At 40.2% G+C, this 20,482-nt stretch overlaps 1 protein-coding gene across 2 annotated transcripts in view; it reads right to left on the reverse strand.

The window, feature by feature from the left end:
• The window catches only part of KIF13B (kinesin family member 13B), a 211,656-nt gene that overhangs the window by 145,351 nt on the left and 45,823 nt on the right, over window positions 1-20,482 (reverse strand). The window lies entirely within an intron of this gene.

A 20,482-nucleotide genomic window follows, 5' to 3' on the forward strand; every position in this document is an offset into this window, starting at 1 on the left:
CCTCCCCCAATCAATCCCTCTCTCCCTCCCCACTACCATCCATACAGAAAACATCTGATCCAGGTTTGGAGTGCATTAAGGCTGGGCTAGCTTATCCAGCTGGGGGTTATAGGTTAGAGCATAAGCTCCACTTCAGCTATGGCTGGAACCAGATATTTTGCAGTGAAGAGACAAGCAAAACAAAAAAACAAAGCAAAACAAACAAACAAAAATCACTCTGGTGCTGACAGTCCTCCAATGCCCTTCCCACAGTTCCTCCTGGAGGACTGACAAGTTCTCCTGCAACTGACACAATTGACTGGGGAAAAAACCTGCAGTGTCTCAGCACAAAACCATTGGCTATGCCTCCAGACTCTCACGGCCAAGAGCAGAAACAGCAAGGATATAGTACCATGGGTAGGACTTTGCTATGGGGATTCTCCAGGCGCCAATCACACAGGCTAGCTCTGCAGTGAATAAAGACAAAAGAGTTTTGTCTTCCTGCATTGGGTGAGTTGAATCACTTGCATAACCTGAGGTTGGCGCGCACTGTCATGAGGACCACATGGTGAGCAAAAAAACCTGAATCCACAGATTATCAACTTCAATGCAGTGGGATTCAGAACTTTTGTGCAACGGAGTGGTGATCAGGTGCTGTTGTGCTTACACATACAACTGTGAAATGTACCTTAGATAGTCCAGGTTGTCTCAAATTGATAAGCAGAGGGTTTTTTCCACATTTACTTTTAGGTATTAGTAACTGCTCTGCACCAGAGTGACTTTAGGGTGAATATGCTACAGCTAGGGGAATATGCTACACAAATTCTAGATATGCTTAATTAACTAAATCCTAGCAACTCCATAGACGCTTCTGTTAATGTAAATATACTGTATACCAGACAGTTGTGTTTAATACTAGTTTCATTTACTGTAGGTAGGGGAATCTGTATGGTGTTTGAGAATGACAAAATATATGCAGCCCTGAGTAATCATTTATTTTGAACCTAAAACCCTTGCACCATTCATGATTCTTGACCCACATGCACCTATTCTCACTAGAAATGAGAGAAGGCAGGTTACACAAATATTTAGCACACTAAGTATCAAATCAAAAGAGACTCTAGTTTCCAACATTGCGGGTCAGAGTATATGCCTATGAGATTAGATTCCTGCATTTCTTATTCCCATTCATTAAAATCACTGATCTCAGAAAATTAAAACATGTTTAATGTTTAAACCTACTTAACGTGACATCAGCAGTGACATTTTAAAAGTTATTTTTGCTCATTTTGGCAACATCTTAAAATCACATTCCGTTTCTTTTCTTTTCTTTTGGCCACTTCCTAAACCAGTGCTGAATGCAACATTCAGACTACAAGTGGCTCAGTTTCCAATCTGTTGCGGCTGCTTAGTGACACCCAGGTATGGAAGTGCTTGAATGGATGGTATCAGAGCATTTAGTCATTCAGGCAATCTGTAAAAGTTGTTACAAAGTTAAGCTACAGTAACAATTAATGAGTCAAGATGGGGGGAGGGGGAAGGAGGAAAGCAAATCAGATGACAAACACAAAATGGAGAAAAAGCCCCCATAAAATCACAAGAAATTCCTACTACCAATCTTTCCAACACCTAATCCACCTTTGCTATCCCAAGAGAAGTATGTCAGAACCTGGTTAAAATTAGCCTGTTCTCTTACTTTCTACAAGGAGGACCCCTTTTCAATCATGTGGATGCTCTCAGTAGTCTCTGTCAACAGAACGCCCTATAAACAGCTATACCTAAGAGGACAGAAAATAAGTTGTGTGGTGCTCCAGGGCAAGAAAAGGGATTCTGACTACTTGCATAAGTGCCACGAAGCCAAATCTGTATCAGGCTAAATTTTTCAGCAAAAAAAAGCTTTTATGGAATGAGTTGATTTTCATTTGGCAGGGCAGTCTCAGTCTTCAGCATGAACTTAGATGCCGCTGACCTTTGCTTTGCATTCCCAAACAGGAGGCTGGTCTTCCTGTAAGTCTTTGGATCTGTGGATAACTACTTAGAGCAGAAAATTAAGTCAGGTACATAGGTCCATCTTATCTTGATAGGTTTCATAGTAACAGCCGTGTTAGTCTGTATTCGCAAAAAGAAAAGGAGTACTTGTGGCACCTTAGAGACTAACCAATTTATTTGAGCATAAGCTTTCGTGAGCTACAGCTCACTTCATCGGCTGCATACTGTGGAAACTGCAGAAGACATTATATACACAAAAAGAAAAGGAGGACTTGTGGCACCTTAGAGACTAACCAATTTATTTGAGCATGAGCTTTCGTGAGCTACAGCTCAAGCTGAACTCTCTCCAATTTGTCCACATTCTTTCTGTAGTGGGGGGCCCAAAACTGGATGCAATACTCCAGATGTGGCCTCATGAGTGCCGAATAGAGGAGAAAAATCACTTCCCACGATCTGCTGGCAATGCTCCTACCAATGCAGCCCAATATGCCGTTAGCCTTCTTGGCAACAAGGGCACACTGTGACTCATATCCAGCTTCTCCTCCACTGTAATCCCCACATCCTTCTCTGCAGAGCTACCGCTTAGACAGTCAATCCCCAGCCGGTAGCAGTGCTTGGGACTCTTCCGTACTAAGCGCAGGACTCTGCACTTGTCCTTGTTGAACCGCATCAGATTTCTTTTGGTCCAATCCTCCCATTTGTCTAGGTCAATCTGGACCCTATTCCTACCCTCCAGCATATCCACCACTCCGCCCACCTTAGTATCATCCACAAACCTGCTGAGGGTGCAATTCATCCCATCATCCAGATCATTAATCCGCAAAGCCAATGAAAAGGAAACTGGGAATGCCACCTTCCAGGAAAGGACAGCAAGCAGAGCTAACCTAGGATTATAAGGGAGGGAACGACTAAGTAAAGGCCAGATTGAGGGACTGTGGGTCCAAAGGTGAAGGAAAAGGATCTCCTGTGGACCTAAGAAGCACTTCAGCTTGAAAGGTGAATTTCAGGATTGGCCACTGGCCAAAGAGGTTTTCTCGGTCAGTATGGGGGAGAAGCTTAGAGTCAGCCCTACAGAAATCCAAATACTAAAGGATTAATGCAGTTTGGTTCATATCAGTTTTTCTTCTATTGACATTAAGACATGAATCCTACACCTTTAGAACAAAGTTAGTGGCAAAGCTTTACTGAACTGTTTTTTGCAGGTACTTCACTGAGGGGTGTGACAATGGACTTGTGGGTTTTAAGTTTGTATTTCACCATCAGCCCACACCCTGTAATATACTACAGAGGCTTTCCACTTATGAGAAGCAGGTAAGGTATCCAGGAGCCTATTGAACATCCCTAGCAATGCCCAGTCAAAAACTATGCAGATAGCTTGAGCTGTGTTGGACCAGGATGCAGCCACATAAGAGAAGGCCTCGCACCAGCTTGAGATAAATGAGCTGGCTGTACTCCATCTGAAGCAGATCTTTTTATCAGGCCCATCTGGTACCAAGATTGAGTTCACTTTGCCCTTTCTTACTCTGGGTAATCAACAGATGAAGGAGTTCAGAAAAAAATGTACACAATGTTTAGAAGTCCCAACAGACAGAGGATACATTCTCATATTGAAACTTCACTGTCTAGATACCAGCTGCAGACTCTATTTCAGGTTTAAGTGGAAAGCAAGCAACAGATCAGGTTAAACTGTTTCTCAAAATCTTTCAAAACCATTTACCCCAAGAAAATATATTGGCTAACTGAGAAGATATTTTGCTATGCCTAGCATATATATGAGGATTTCATTAAGATGATTTTTCCTCTTGTTTCTTGATGGTACTAAAAGGTATACAACTAGTGCTGCATCTAATTGCAGCAAGATATGCCTGAGATAGAAAGCGTCCACTAAGGAAATTCTGCTTACTTAAGTGTGGTGGGCTACAGAAACCTAAACAACTTATTTCTATAGCACATTTCAGAGGATTGCAAAGTGCTTCAAAGCGGTTGTTAGTTTACCTACATGTAAGGAGGAGGACTGTTTATAAAAAGTGAAACCTAAGGCACAACAGCATTACAGAATCCTGGCTATCAGTACCCTAGACCAGTGCTTCTCAAGCTATCTGATGTGGGGGACCGGCATTTTTTTTTTTCCAATGTGCATGCAGACAGGCAGCTGATGGGTCCGCGGACCGGTGCCGGTCCACGGACCACCACTTTGAGTAGCACTGCCCTAGACAACACTCCCTCCCAAGGGTATCACTTTATAAAACTTCCATCTACATATCTCTTCATGTTAAAACTGAACATGTTTGGAGAATTTTTTTCCCCCATAAGCTTGGCAAAGTTTTCCTTTTTAGAACTAAGTATGCTCTTCAAGACAAAAAAAACAGAGTAAATGTGAAAGCTTATATGCAGTTCAAATCCTAAAATTGTCTAGCTAGCAAAAACAAAAGAAATCACTGTTACTTAAATTCCTTCAGAGCTGCAACACATTCCAAGCATAATTTGAAGTTACTTAGTTTCTACTAACTGAGGACTAATTTCTGCTAGTTCATTTTTCAAAGTCAGATGTAGAAGAACAGGTTTGTGGGCTTTTAGTATTATCTGGCTGAAGATTAATTTTCTGAATTATTAGTCTCAGTATGGTGTAATCTGCTTAGTCCCTCATCACATTTGAGCTCTTGGAGTATCCCATAAAGACTGTGTTATGACAAAAGGATTAAAATGTTATCCTTTAGTCAGTAGACATTTAGATGTTGGTGTACTGCTATGCCTCAGAGCAGTGGTTCTCAACCAGAGGTATGCATACCCCAGGGGTACGTTAACTAATCTGGATATTTGCCTATTTTTACAACAGGCTACATAAAAAACACTAGCAAAGTCAGTACAAACTAAATGTTCATACAGACAATGACTTGTTTATACTGCTCTATATACTATATTGAAATGTAAATACAATATTTGTATTCCAATTGATTTATAATTATATGGTAAAAATGAGAAAGTAAACAACTTGTTAGTAACAGTGTGCTGTGACACTTTTGTATTTTTATGTTTGATTTTGTAAGCAAGCAGTTTTTAATTGAGGTGAACCTTGGGGGTACACAAGACTAATCAGACTCCTGAAAGGGGTATAGTCACCTGGAAAGGTTGAGAGCCACTGCTCAGAGCACCCAGTATTGAACCACCAATCCAAACTTACAGTTTTATTGTGAATTATCCCAAATTTCCATAAGTGTTGATGTGACTAACATTTTTTAAAAAACACGTATGAAAAATCTCACATGTAGACAGCGCTCCACATGGCAATGAAAAGGTCCCAGGCCTGGGTCTTGGCACAAACAATGTACTCTGCCTCTGGAACAACTGCAAAGATTACTTTACTCAAAAGTGATGTTCTTTAGCCAACCCAGCAGCTGCAATGATCAGCTCCAAAAGCAACAGCACAAGACTTTTGTGGGGATGAGAACAAAAGGGAAATGCTGGAGGAATCTGACAATCTCTCAATATACCACCAACTACTATAGTTCCTTAGTGCACAATACACTAAATCAGCATAAAATTTAGTTCAAAACAATGGGTTAGAGAGCCCAATACTGGTGAAGTAATGGTATCTTGGGAAAAAAATATTCCTTACTATACAGGATTTAGCCCAGAGTTATCTGTAATGTAATTGTATAACTGCTCACTAAAATATAAAGCAATTGGTTTACATTAAACAATCATTTAACCATGTACAAAAGCCACACTGGCACATAGGCCTAAATTGCAGAACAGTACCAAAAAAAAGTAGACCACAAGAACCATCACTGAAAAATCATTAAGAAGGAAAAATAAGGCTTTGTCTACACACACAAGTTATACCACTGACTATACCAGTATAGTTAAAGTGGTACAACCCTCCTAGTGTGGACAGTTATACAAGTATAAAGATGCTTATACCAATATAACTTATTCATGTAAAGGAAGGGGAATAAATTATATTGTTATATAGCACATTTATACCAATATAACTATTCATGCTAGCAGTTGTACCAGTATACCTAGTTCCATTAAAAACATTCACATTAAACAAAATAGTTATACTGGTACACAATAATGCATAACCCAGGCCTAAGCAAGGCAGTGTCAAGGTTTTTCATTCATTGCCAAATCAGAAAGGAGGAGGACATGACACATAAGAATGGAAGGAAGGATTAGCAGGTCACGAAGTCAGTCAACATGTTTTTACTTCTTTCACTGTTCAACATCAGAAGCCTGCATCCACTGACACTGCTTTAAAAGAACTTGTTTTATGCCTTTACCCCTTCCTCCTAAGACAGCAAATGGTATTTTTGTTTGCTTTTGACATCAGAATATAGTGCTTAATGTCTTTCCTGTGCATTACTTTGTCTTTCCTGGATTATTTCCTAGTAAAATACATTTATAGAACACTCTTCATTTGAATTAAAAAAAAAAAAAGGACTTAAGAACCAGGTGTGACTCAGGACCTTCTTGGCAGAGGGCACAGGGTGTCACAGAATTTTGCAGGAATCCCCTGGGTCAGATATATGCATATTAAATTTACCAAAGGGTGGCATGTGAGGTCTCTTCAAAGAGCCAAGAATCCACTGGTCATCATAAAAACTGAGAAATGTATGTACAGGTAATGTTTAAGGAATTATGTAACTATACTGATAATTATGTTCTTAAAGTATGTGAGTTACGGCAGGTCACCAGAAGCTGATAAACACACTCCAGTGAAGTAAGATGGAAAAGATGCTTATCCATCATGTATCTGGCTGATCATGTACTTGTTATCCTCTTCACAATGGAGGCCTATCTATAGTCTGAGCTGCAAAACAGACAAGAGGTACTCAGGAAAAAATAGCCAGTAGGGGGCATCCTGTTTCCAAGTAAAGAAGAAACCTGGGAATATAACTGGGATTATAGGGAAGCACCCTGAATCTTTTCCACAGAGGAGGCAAGCTGAAAGCATGGCTTGTCTCATAAATGGAAGCCTGGCTGTAATATGAAGACAGGACAGTAATTAGTTAAGGCTGGGCTCTAAAATGCATGTTTTGACTTTATTTTATATGTAACCGTTTCCAGTATTTCTGCTTGCTCTCACTTGAATTTCTATATTTTGTTAAATAAACTTTCATTTGCTTTCACTGTCAACTGCTCTTAAGTGCGAAGAGTTAAGCAAAGCAGTGAACTGAGCCATATCTAGTAAGCTGGGGTGTACTGTTTCTTTGGGAGCAGTGAATCTATGAATACTGTGAGTGTCTAGTGGTATAGGGGCTAGACATTCCAGAGGGACGCTCAGAGGTTTGAGCATGCCTATCACTAACCTCCAGAGGGACAGCAGAGCCTGCGTAGGCTGAAAGGGGAGCATTTGTGTTGCCAGTGGAATTGGGGAGCTGACCCATGGTAGGCACAGACAAGGCTTCCTCACTCCAAGGCCAGGTGGTACCGAGGTACCTCAGAAGCCTAGATACCCCCAGGAAACATCACACCAGGCTGTATCCTCATTTTACAAACTGGGGAACTCAACCTCTACCTCTCACTTTCCGCAGGTCACGAGGAATTAACAGCAGAACCAGAAAAAAATCCAGGTCTCCCAACTTAAGATCCTGTTTTCACCAACAGACCATGCTTCTGTAACACCAACAGACCCCGGTCATCAGCAGGCAGAATTGAACCTGGGGCCTCTGGAGCTTAGTGCATTCAGTGCATGAGCCTCTGCTGCATGAGCTAAAAGCCACATGGCTGTTAGCTAGGGCTGTAGCAGACTCATTAATCTCTAAAACTGGTTTCAGTGCCACTACATGGGACAGAGCACCACATCCAGCAGAGGTGTGGGTTACACTTCCTCCCTGCATGAACTATTGAAGTATCACTTCTGCAACTAGTACAGAAAGAGTGAAGGCTACGTTTTATAGAAGACAGACTTCCAAAACCCCTATGGTTTGTACATGAGCAATTCTAGTAGAAAATTATTTTAAAATGTGAACAGTAAACACCTTTCACACTTTTGTTTATCAAACATCTCCGCCCCCCCCCCCCCCTTCACTGCTATAGTTACCAGAGGCTAAGTGCATCCTTTGTGTAACTTCAAGCAAGTCAACTGACTACAGTGCTTTACACTAGTGATAAATTTAGATTTTTGGTTAGGAAGTTACAGTAACTTTGGATTCTGTGTATGAAACCTGTTAAATTGTTTGTTAAAATGAAAGTCTAAATTCAACTGAAGGCTCAGGACTGCTCTGTAACCTTCCTCTGAATGTTACTCTGACTTTCACATTCCAGTTATAGAATGAAGTTCCAGTTGAGCAAAGTCTATACTAAGAAAACAGGCTCATAAGTTCATCACCAATGCAACTCCACTACTGGAGCTGTAACACAGACCAGATTCAAGAGCTGTTAAACCACTAAAAAGGACAGTGGTAGGAGACACCCAAGCCAAAGCTACACTACCACTTCCACAATTGCTACTGCCAGATGAATTCACAGATTGCAATTTTCCTAATGAAGACCCCTTTAACTGTTTGCACAATGCTTCCCCACACCCTTCCTCCCGCTGCCACTATGGCTGTGAAGCTTTAAGGAGAACTTACTGGTGGGTGAAGTAGCAGAGGGAAGTGCTCCATGATCAGTTGGAATTTAGAAGCAACAGACAGGTTAATCTAGTTCAGGCCAATTACATAGGAACGGCCATACTGGGTCAGACCAAAGGTCCATCTACCCCAGTATCCGGTCTTCCGACAGTGGCCAATGCCAGGTGCCCCAGAGCGGATGAACAGAACAGGTAATCATAAAAAGTGATATATCCTAAGTCGCCTATTCCCAGCTTCTGGCAAACAGAGGCTAGGGAAACCCTACCCATCCTGGCTAATAGCCATTGATGGACCTATCCTCCATGAATTTATCTAGTTCTTTTTTGAACCCTGTTATAGTCTTGGCCTTCACAACATCCTCTGGCAATAAGAGTTCCACAGGTTAACCGTGTGTTGTGTGAAAAAAGACTTCCTTTTGTTTGTTTTAAACCTGTTGCCTATTAATTTCATTTGGTGGCCCCTAGTTCTTGTGTTATGAGAAGGAGCAAATAACACTTCCTGATTTACTTTCTCCACACCAGTCATGATTTTACAGACCTCTATCATATCCCCCCTCAGTCGTCTCTTTTCCAAGCTGAAAAGTCCCAGTTTTATTAATCTCTCCTCATATGGCAGACATTCCATCCCCCAATCATTTTTGTTGCCCATTTCTGAAGCTTTTCCAATTCCAATATATCTTTTTTGAGATGGGGCGACAATATCTGCACTCAGTATTCAAGATGTGGGTGTACCATGGATTTATACAGAGGCAATATAATATTTTCTGTCTTATTATCTATCGCTTTCTTAATGATTCCCAACATTCTGTTAGCTTTTTGGACTGCCACTGCACACTGAGTGGATGTTTTCAGAGAACTATCCACAATCACTCCAAGATCTCTTTCTTAAGTAGTAACAGCTAATTAAGGCAGCATCATTTTATATGTATAGTTGGGATTATGTTTTCCAATGTGCATTACTTTGCATTTATCAATATTTAATTTCATCTGCCATTTTGTTGCCCAGTCATCCAGCTTTGAGAGATTCTTTTGTAGCTCTTCGCAGTCTGCCTGGGACTTAACTATCTTGAGTAGTTTTGTACCGTCTGCAAATTTTGCCACCTCACTGTTTACCCGTTTTTCCAGATAGTTTATGAATACGTTGAATAGGACTGGGCCCAGTACAGACCCCTGGGAGACACCACTATTTACCTCTCTCCATTCTGAAACCTGACCATTTATTCCCACCCTTTGTTTCCTATCTTTTAACCAGTTACCAATCCATGAGAGCACCTTCCCTCTTATCCCATGACTGGTTTATTTTAATTAAGCCCTATAAACACAATACAAAGAAGAGAGATTGTGAGAAAACCATTTTTAAGAACAGATTTTTAAAATGGTTTCCCATTTTAACTGTCTTGATAATAGTTTTTGAGAACACTTTACATTATACCCTTTCACATTGAAGGTAAAACCACATTAGCTGAAACAGTTTTTGTTTGGTTGTTTTTTGTTTTTTTGGGGGGGAGAAAGAGGTCTCTTAACTACTCTCTCTGTATTTTCCTCCCTTAAAATACACTATAGTGACACTAGAAAGAGAAATCAGTTTGAGCACCAATTCACTTCAAAGAAATGAGAAAAACAGTCCAGGATAAAGAGCAACAGCCATTCAAAAGAAAGTGAAAAGAAAACTGCTAGCACATGCACAAAGTTTATTAAGCAGATCATAACCTTTTCATTCTCAAATGAAGTAGGCATTCATTGGAAGTTATTCTAGAAACTACACTAAGGACTCCACAACCCAAGAGAACACAGACACACTCATCTAGTAACATTGAGAGACTTGTGACAAACTATTTTGCATTTTAAAAAGCAGACACCATTTAATAAGTACCTTTACCCTCCAAATATAAAGTTTATTAAATGTGCTTACCCCAACCTGCAAGTGCATTAAATTCACTTTTAAGTGCCATGCAGTTTCCGTTTTTATTTTCCCTTCATTGCTGATTACCGAGATATTTGCGACATCATGTAACACAGAAATCTATTTTGTAACTAGCATGATTCATTTGAGCAGGTAAACAATTCTGATGCCATGACTATGGCATCAGAGTGGGCGCCAAATCCTTCTCACCTTACCCACATAAGTTGATCCACTGAAATTAGATATGACACCCTCAAAAGGCAAGCAGGATTTGGCCCTGAAAATATTATCTAAAAAATAAACTGTGTGGCACAGCCAGGAATATAACCCAGAACCCTTAACTTCAAATTGCATACTTTTAAGCCCAAGATCATTCTTCAGATATCAGGTAGGAATTGCAAAGGGCCAGCTGCCCCTCAAATCAAGCTGGTCTGCTTAAGAGTGAGGGTAAGCCCCTTAAAGAAGTCACGCTGGCAAATGAAGCATGGGAGACAGAGAAAGGAAGGAGTTGTGAGCAGGTAGGAGTGGTTGGTGGTGGAGGTGGGTGCAAGGTTTGGCAGGCTCACAAGAATTTAATGGTACGTACAACGGTAGTAGAGCACAGAGGTTTTTTGGGGGTGGGGGGATTTGTGAGAAGCTTTTGGGGGCGGGGGAACTTACTGCACACATTTTACTCACCACAATGAATAACTAGCAAAGTTGATTCCTCCAGAAATATCAGGTCCTCAGATGGTGCTGTGCATTCTGAGCGATTTCTGTTAAGTTTGCATAGTATTATACAAAGTCATTGCCATCTGTACTTTAATCCATTCGCTACGATGTGGTGTGCACATTTAATTGTAAGCATGGATCACAAATACAGTTTTGCTGTTGCTCTTATTACAATGGATCATTGGCTCAATAGTGCAACAGAAAAAAACCAAGTGTCATAAATATAAAGGGAAGGGTAACCACCTTTCTGTATACAGTGCTATAAAATCCCTCCTGGCCAGAGGCAACATCCTGTTACCTGTGAAGGGTTAAGAAGCTCAGCTAACCTGCCTGGCACCTGACCCAAAGGACCAATAAGGGGACAAGATACTTTCAAATCTTGGGGGAAGGAAGGCTTTTGTTTTGTGCTCTTTGTTTACATGTTTGTTCTCTCTTGGGACTGAGACAGGCCAGACAGAAACCCATCTTCTCCAACCCATCCTAGCCCAAGTCTCCAATATTGCAACCAGTATAGGTAAGCCAGGCAAGGCGGATTAGTTTATCTTTTGTTTTATGTGAATTTTCCCTGTGTTAAGAGGGAGGTTTATTCCTGTTTTTTGTAACTTTAAGGTTTTGCCCAGAGGGGGATCCTCTATGTTTTGAATCTGAATACCCTGTCAAGTATTTTCCATCCTGATTTTACAAAGATGATTTTTACCTTTTTTTTTTTTTTTAAATAAAATCCTTTTTAAGAACCTGACTGATTTTTCCATTGTTCCAAGATCCAGGGGTTTGGGTCTTTGATGATTTTGTAACAAATTGGTTATTCTCAAGCCTCCCCAGGAAAGGGGGTGTGTAGGCTTGGGGGGATATTTTGGGGGAAGACATCTTCAAGTGGTCTCTTTCTCTGTTCTTTGTTTAAAACACTTGGTGGTGGCAGCATACTGTTCAAGGACAAGGCAAAGTTTGTACCTTGGGGAGTTTTTAACCTAAGCTGATAAGAATAAGCTTAGGGGTCTTTCATGCAGGTCCCCACATCTGTACCCTAGAGTTCAGAGTGGGGAAGGAACCTTGACACCAAGTGAAAAACAAAGAAGCTGAAACTGATTCAAGTGAAACATCGCCACTGCATATATCGGTATATGTACTTGTGTGGGAGAAGGGGGATGCATAAACTACTACAAACACAAAGAAGGGGGGTGCGATCAAATAAGTTTGAGAAGCAGTAGTATAGCAGACTTCAGAGCTTAGAAGAAAAAAACCTGTCCCTGTAAATATCTAAACATTAATTTGGGTTCAATTATTTGAAACAGATTACCCATTTTCAGATACAGACTCCATTTCCTCCTGCTGCTCCAAAACAACAATTTTAGATGTTAGCTACTATAATACAGAATCCATCATTTGCACTGTGCTATGGATCCTGTATTCAATATGACATTTATCAATAATGGTGCCTACTGCTTGCTCTTGTTTCAACAACCTATCCCTCCAGAAATGAGGTAATTTAAGAACACGAACTTCATGTACATATTACTACACAGAGCCTGTCTAGGCATGCTACAATAAAGAATACATGTGCAATTTTATTTGTACTTGAAGGGCTCAAAAAACCTACAACTTTTCCCTGTGTGAGTCCATTCGAGAAAAAAAATACCCTATCGCCCGTGTGTGAAACTTTTTACAAGCACTCACTCCATATCTGACCTCTCAGTACTCATCCTCAAAGGAAACCTGCCCACCTTCAAAAAAGACAAGTCTGTGAGCTTAAAATTCATAACTCTGCTGGACACTGAAAACCATGAACTTCTTATGGCCCATTACAACTACTAAGGGCTGGTCTACGTTGAAAACTTACACTGGCATAGCTACGTCTCCCAGGCAAGTGGAAAATCCATCCCCCTCAGAAACATAGCTATGCCAAACTAAACTCCAGTGTAGACAGTGCTAGGTAGATGAAAGAATTCTTCCATTGACCTAGCTATCACCCCTCGGGGAGGTGGATTAACTTCAGTGATGGAAGAAACCCTCCCGTTGCTGTCATGAGTGTCTACACTTAAGAGCTACAGCAGCACAGCTGCAGCCTAACTGGCCATTGTCCTAAAACTGCAGAGGTGTCAACTGTCAGCTTAAAATTAAGTGATGTCCCACAACAGGTGTGAACACCTTAAACTTAACCATCTGCCCCACCTTGTATTTAGCTTGGACATTCTAGGGCTGGTCTACACTGGCACTTTACAGCGCTGCAATTTTCTCCCTCAGGGGTGTGAAAAAACACACCCCTGTGCTCAGCAAGTTTCAGCACTGTAAAGCGCCAGTGTAGACAGTGCACCAGCACTGGGAGCCGCATTCCCAGGGCTCATAGCTACGCCCCTTTTTTTAAGAGAGCGCTGGGAGAACTCTCTCCCAGCACTCTGTCACGACTACACAAGCCACAGCGCTTTAGCCTATTTTCCTTCTCCAGTCCCAAAGAATAGCTCTGTGGAGCCTGAAAGCTTGTCCCTTCCATCAATAGAAGTTGGTCTAATAAAAGACATTACCTCACCCACTTTGTCTTGCTCATATTTGCCTAGGGCAGAAAAGGGAAATGGTAATCCATTTCACACATTGATATGCATAACTCACAAGCAGAAATGAAATGGTATGTAGCCAAGGGACCCAATGCTGTGAGATGCTGAGCCTCCTCAATTCCCAATGGAATTAGAAGATGCTCTGTATCTTGCAGGATCAAAATATAAAAAGACACACCAGATCTGCAGAATTAGGCAGAATAAAGGGATGGACTAGAAGCCTTTGTGTTGCAATTGTATGCTTTTATAGGTTTTAAATCAGAAGCTCAAATATTTAAAAAACACAGCATTGGAAAACACAAACTATGTGGTTTATATTACTTGAACAGGAAAAAAATGCATATCAGAGGTAAAGTTATGGATGAGAAATGCTACTCATCAAGATAAAAATAACTTGCGTTGCCTCAATGGTTCAATAATCATTTTGAATTTCCTTACTCTAGCACAAAGGTACACATCCTGATCACAGTGATAAGTGGAAAAGTTGCAGTTTCTATGTATTCTCACTGATGCCAGAGGAACTTTGGGAGGTTTTTTTTTTTGTTTTTGTTTTTTTTTTAAAAAGCACAGTGCAGTTGTACTACTATTAAATAAGAAATTACTTGAATTCAACAGCTCTTCAAGACACACCTTAAAAGAGCTGCACTTTAAAAAAACCTGGATGTGGCCCAAAACCCATATAATGGGCTGAAATGGGATTACAGAATTTGTTTATTTCCATAATGAAAGGTGTCTTACTGTTTTGTTCCTTCTCTAAATAGGTTTGGTTTTTCAAGTGTACAATCCTGAAAATATTGGCAACTTTCCCCACTCACCTCAGTGAATTAGATTATTAAAAGTGACCCAGGAAGTTGTCTGATTAAATTAGGGTTATGTGCTGAATGCAGAGAGTATTAAAAAGTAATGTTGATAGTTATCTGTTATCGCTTGTAATTTAGAGCATTTGGCAACTACTGCTCCATCTCCTCATTCTTCACAAAAGGTTCACGTCCTCCTTAAAGGCCCATCACTACCAGACTTTATTTATGCAAGTAGTCCCATTACCTGAAGGAGAACTATTTGGATGAACAAGGGTTGCAGGATCAGACCCCCATGATCACAGTTCTGCCACAAGAGAGGAAAGGAACAGATTGAATTCTACACAAATTGACACCCAGTCTATACTTTTTTTTATTCCGTAATAATTCTTCGTACTGGAATTTCACTATTCACTATTTCACTGACCTATTTACTGAACAGCAAAGAAAAATTATATGTATTTATATAAATTACTGATGAAGCTTTACTGCCACAGTTCTGCTCCCATCTGCTGCCTCAGCTCTATGTTGCTGAGCCAGCACTCTACACAGGCCAAATCAATGCCACATTGTGTTAGCCAATGTATTTAAAGATGCCTGCTAAAAACTACAGAATTACATGAAGGTGCTCTGACTACTTTGAGAGCTTGTTTTGACGGTAAAACCAACTGTTGGGGCAAAGGAGAGAAATTGAGAAAGTATGCAGATCCAGATTCAGGGACAGATGGGAATAAAGCTTGGATCAAATGGATTTTTAATAACAGTAGTGCCAAAAGAGGCTTATCAGCACATCATAATGGACCGACACAGTTGTATTATTAAAATGTTATCATATTTGTTAAATACAGGACTGCTGCATTGCTTGTATGTTCAGCATTTGTTTCTGTGTCTTCGGAGAATGTCAATTTCTTCCACGTTTCAAAAGCAGTTCACATTTTTGCTTAAATGAGGTGCAGTCCCCCTTCTCACCTCCAAGTTCAGTTGTTCTCATCTTTTACCTGTGCCAATCCCTCAAACCCATTCTGGGCGGAAGTCACACAATTTTTGTTGATTCTGAACAAGTCCAAAAGCATTTGACCAGTCAAATGTCATATCTTTTTAAGTTTTAATTTTATGTTTGAGGCCAACAGCTAATGGTCTGAGATAAGAACAGGCATACTAGGACAAACGAATGGTCCATGAGTACTGACCCACAGTCCGCACCTAGGAAAAAGTTTTTGCCCACTGGACACTTCACCCCTAGCATTGCTATATCATTACCTAGTCTATTTGGTTCTTTGTCATGCCTCCATATATATAAATGTCTAGGATCTTGGGTCGAAATGGTATTTGCAATGACCAAGTAATTACAGTAGCAGAATTCAACTAAATGCCTTCCTCATTTTGGAACCCAGACCTTTGTTTCCCATTACTTCTTTGTGAGAATTTACAGCCCCAACTTTCGCATTCAAGTCCCCAGTTACAAGGGTGATATTTTTAAACTTAGTGTTTTAGTGAGCGCCTCTTCAAGACATTCATAGAACTCAGGGTCATGTCACCAGCTGCTGTCCTAGGGAACATAATCCTGTATGACTGACATACTGACTGCCTTTATTCAAAGGCGAACTGTACTGACTCTGCTACTGATCGGATTATATCCGAGCACTCACTTTGCTGACTCTTCGGATAAGAGAAACTTCCTCATTTTCTCTCCCAACAAACTCTGGAAGAAAATGAACAATATCATGCTCACAACCTCCAAAGCACACATTCTAAAAAGTCGATATTGGACCACACTATGGTTAAATGAGAAGTCACTTAAGCTGACAAAAAAATGATGCTGAGTGCAAGAGAACGGCTTGGAGAGGAAAGAATATAAGAGAATATAAGGAAATGAGCAGACAGATTCAAAGCAGACTAAATGAGACAAGAGCAAAAATGGAAGAACAAAATGTATGGAACTTGAGACATTATAAAGAGAAATAATAGAAAAGTATGTTCACAGTGGTCACACTTCTTACCAAATAACATAAAAGATCATGATAGCAGAGTCTTCACTGAGGGTGATATTAAATGCAGATGGAAAGATTACTCTACCAATCTGTATGCCTCACAAGAGCTACTCATAATACAGGACAAAGAAAAGAGCACAAAGCCAGAGCCATCAATCCTGCAAGAGTAAGAGGTGTGTGATATTATGAAAATGGAGACTGGCAAAGCACCAGGGGTAGATGATGTGTCTCCAGAATTGCTGAAAATGATTGGTGAGTGAAGTATTGATCTAAGTGGAAAATCTGTAACAATGTATGGATAACTAGAAAACGGCTGAAGGACTGGATGAAGGAATTCCCCATCCCCACTTACCAAAGAAGGGCATAACAATTATCATGCCACCTCCCTGAAATTGCATGAGATCAAAATTTTCGCTCTACATAATCCAGAATTACATGAAATGAAGTACAGAAGAAGAACTACCACCACAACCTGGTTTCACAGAGCGCTGAAGCATACGTGACCAAATTCCAAATATGAATCAAATTGAAAAATGCAGACTATAAAACACCCTTTGAGCATGTGCTTCTTTGACTTCTCAAAAGCATGTGACATGGTCTGACACAGCCATCTTTGGAGGATACTGGCAGACATGGGGATTTCTAAGAATCTCACTGAACTCATTGCAAGTCTCTACCAACAACAACAGACCACAGTGCAAACAGCAGTAGGCATCAGTGAAGTGTTTTCCACTGGGCAGGGTGTGAGACAAGCGTGTATTTTGTTCCCATACCTCCTTAAATTATACACTGAATTGATTATGACAAATGCTTTGGAAGGTCTTGACAAAGAGGAAGGAGCTGGGATTTCCCTTGGTGAACACCTCTTCACTGACCTCAAATATGCTGATGACATGATGCTCTTTGGTACAACCATTAAGCAATATAATAAACGCTGAAGTCCGTAAAAACAATTAGTGAGGAATATGAACTATTCCCAAATGCAACAAAAACAAAATACACATTCGTTTTTTACATGACTAACAAACAGAATGAAGGTGGACATCACAATTAATGGACAAGCTGGTGAGGTGGTAGATTAATTCAATTATCTGGGAGCACACATATCCAACCAAGGAGGCTGTTCCAAAGAAATGGGAAGACGACTAGGGATGGCTCACTTAGCTATGGTCTTCCTTAAAAATGCATGGAAAAAACGTGGCATCTTGAAATGTGTAACAGTGCGACTGGTAAAAAGCTTAATTTTTTCAAAACCTATTTATGGATGTCAATCATGGGAAGTTAATGCTGCTGACAAGAAGAAAACTGAAGCTTTTGAAATGTGGTGCTGGTGAAGACCAGACTCTCTAATCAGAAATCAACCGGGTGCAAACGAACATATTTTGGTCACATTAAGCATAGAGAGGGAAATAACCTTGAGAAAGTTATTATGGGAGGAATGGTGAAGAGTCATTGTAATAGGGGACAACCAGCAAGAAAATGGATGGATGATGTAGGGCAGATCACTGGAAGCTCAGCTGATGACTGCTCAAAGTTAGGGGTGGATCACAAAGGCTTTGAAAATTCTGCTTTGAGGTCACAGATATTCAGACACGAATAAATGATTTACTTACCACCATCCCACCTTGGCCTTTTCTTGTAGCCTTAGAATCAAGTAATTTCCTAATTTCAACCCTTGCTTGGGTAGCGTCTGTTATTCTCTCTCTAGCCACAGTTAACCATTGTGGCTATTTTCAAATCTGAATAATTTTTTTTTTAAATACTCAACTCAAAATAGCACACTACATAACTTTAGTATTTTGAAGCACTATAGTTCTCATCTACGCTCTTATGTCCATTGTACTCCACTGAAAGCCCTCCTGTGGGAAATAAGTAATAAGACAGACTTAAAACATTTAATGGAGAAAGCTTCATTTTGATAATCTTGTGTTTTATATTGTACCTCTTATTGCAAAGCTCTTTGTATGCTCTTATATACAACCTCCCCCCCCACATCCACACACACAGAAATGCAGCCAACTAAGAACACTACATAACTATTTAGGGCCTTGTCCATACTATAAAAATTGGGAAGCATGTTTCTATACAAGTGCAATTCAATTAGTGGTAGCAACTGCTGAAGCTGTAAGGTAGACAAGGTAAAGAGTATTTGGCCACAAATGACTTCAGTTCTAAAGTACATTGGATATCCCGAATGGCAAACTTGAGCTGGCAATGACAAATTTTGGCAGAATATGACACCAGTCTTCTGGAGACTACTGCCCATAGCAGAGAAATAATTGATCAGCCAGGATACGTTACAACTCTGGCAGGAGGTTTCAGCTATTTAGCAAGGTGATGTGTACCCATTTCGTCTAAACAAACTGTCAAATGAAATCTCATTCTCTTTCCTGCCAAACACCATCAGGGCTTCAGCCAAGGGTGTATTCCTTGTTGCTGACTCTGCGCCTCTCCACCATGGGGTAGACAATCTTGTTCTTTAACAGTTCGCAAGCAGGGTACATTTCCAGCCCACTGTGAAAGAACTCAGAGGGCACAGTTGCTGGTATACTCGCCATGCAGCTAGAAAGTTGAAAATTTGAGTCTCTCACTAAAATGTTCATTTATAAATTTTATACCAAATGTTTAGTGAGCAGTACTGAGGGAGAACAGGTGCTAGACTGCTAGAGAAATGGTATTTTATTGAGAAGTTACACCAACACCTTCTTGTAAGTCTCTGGTAGAGGTAGGTCATTAACACTTTTTCAAGAGGAGTTAAGGACAACCCCAGCAGTTCAAGCAGCATAGCCTTTCACAACAACAGATTTTAAGTGGGTCACAGGTCTATGGGTCACAGGGTCAGTTACTGATGAACACACAATAGCTGCCAACTCTTCATTTCTTCCTACTCCAACTCTTCTCTCTATACTCCCCTCAAGCCTCCTTCCCAAAATAACACCTTCACATTTTATGCTGCTCCTTACACGTTGAACTATCTCCTACACATCACAACACCTTCTCTTTTCAAATCCCTCCTTTAAAAAAATTAAAAGTCCTTCAATGATCCCTTTGAAAGATCATCTGCGATACCAAATATTTGAGCTTGTAGAGTGCTGATTACATTGTAGACACTCAAATCACAGAACTATTTCAACACCAGTGCCTACAAATAACTTAATCATGAACAGCACTATGTGATCAAATTAAACATGATTACATGTAGTGCTGTTTCAGTTACAAAACACTTATTTTCAAAGGATTTATAAGTGGACCATAAATTGACCCTTCACTGAAGTATCCTAAACCTCACGTTTCACATGTTTGCCAACCACAAATCAATTTTAACAAGATGTAAAAACAGAAGCCAGTATATATAGGTCTAAGTTATGCATTTGTCCTCCTTTCTTGAGACATAGTTTATTTCCCAATACAAACATGTACAGGCCATCTGAACTAGCCCTTGTGCCTATTAAACATATGTTTAATGAGGGGGGTTGTTTTGTAAAACAAATTTACTGTACAAAATGAAGAATCATTTGTTAATCAGAGGAAAAATTAAATTTCTTCTTTGACAGAGTAACTGCCCTAGTGGGAAGCAGTAGACATGATAGCTTGATTTTACTAAGGCTTGTAACAATCCCCAGGACATTCTCACAAACTAGGAAAATACAGTCTAGATGAAATTATAATAAGGTGGGTGCTCAACTGGTTAAAAGACCATACTCAAAGTGTAGCTATCAATAATTCACTATCAAACTGGAAGGACATATCAAGTGGCGTCCTGAGTCTGGAACTATTCAATATTTTCATTAATGACTTAGCTGCTGGAGTAGAGAGTATGCTTATAACATTTGCAGATGACACCAAGCTGGGAGGGGTTGCAAGCACTTTGGAGGACAAGATCAGAATTCAAAAGGACTTTGACAAATTGGAGAAATGGTCTGAAATCAACAAGATGTAATTCAGTGAAGTGTAAGGTACTTCACTTAGGAAGAAAAAATCACATG

This window comes from Chelonia mydas, chromosome 3 (genome assembly GCF_015237465.2).
Source record: "Chelonia mydas isolate rCheMyd1 chromosome 3, rCheMyd1.pri.v2, whole genome shotgun sequence".
In the NCBI taxonomy this organism is placed as follows: Eukaryota; Metazoa; Chordata; order Testudines; family Cheloniidae; genus Chelonia; species Chelonia mydas.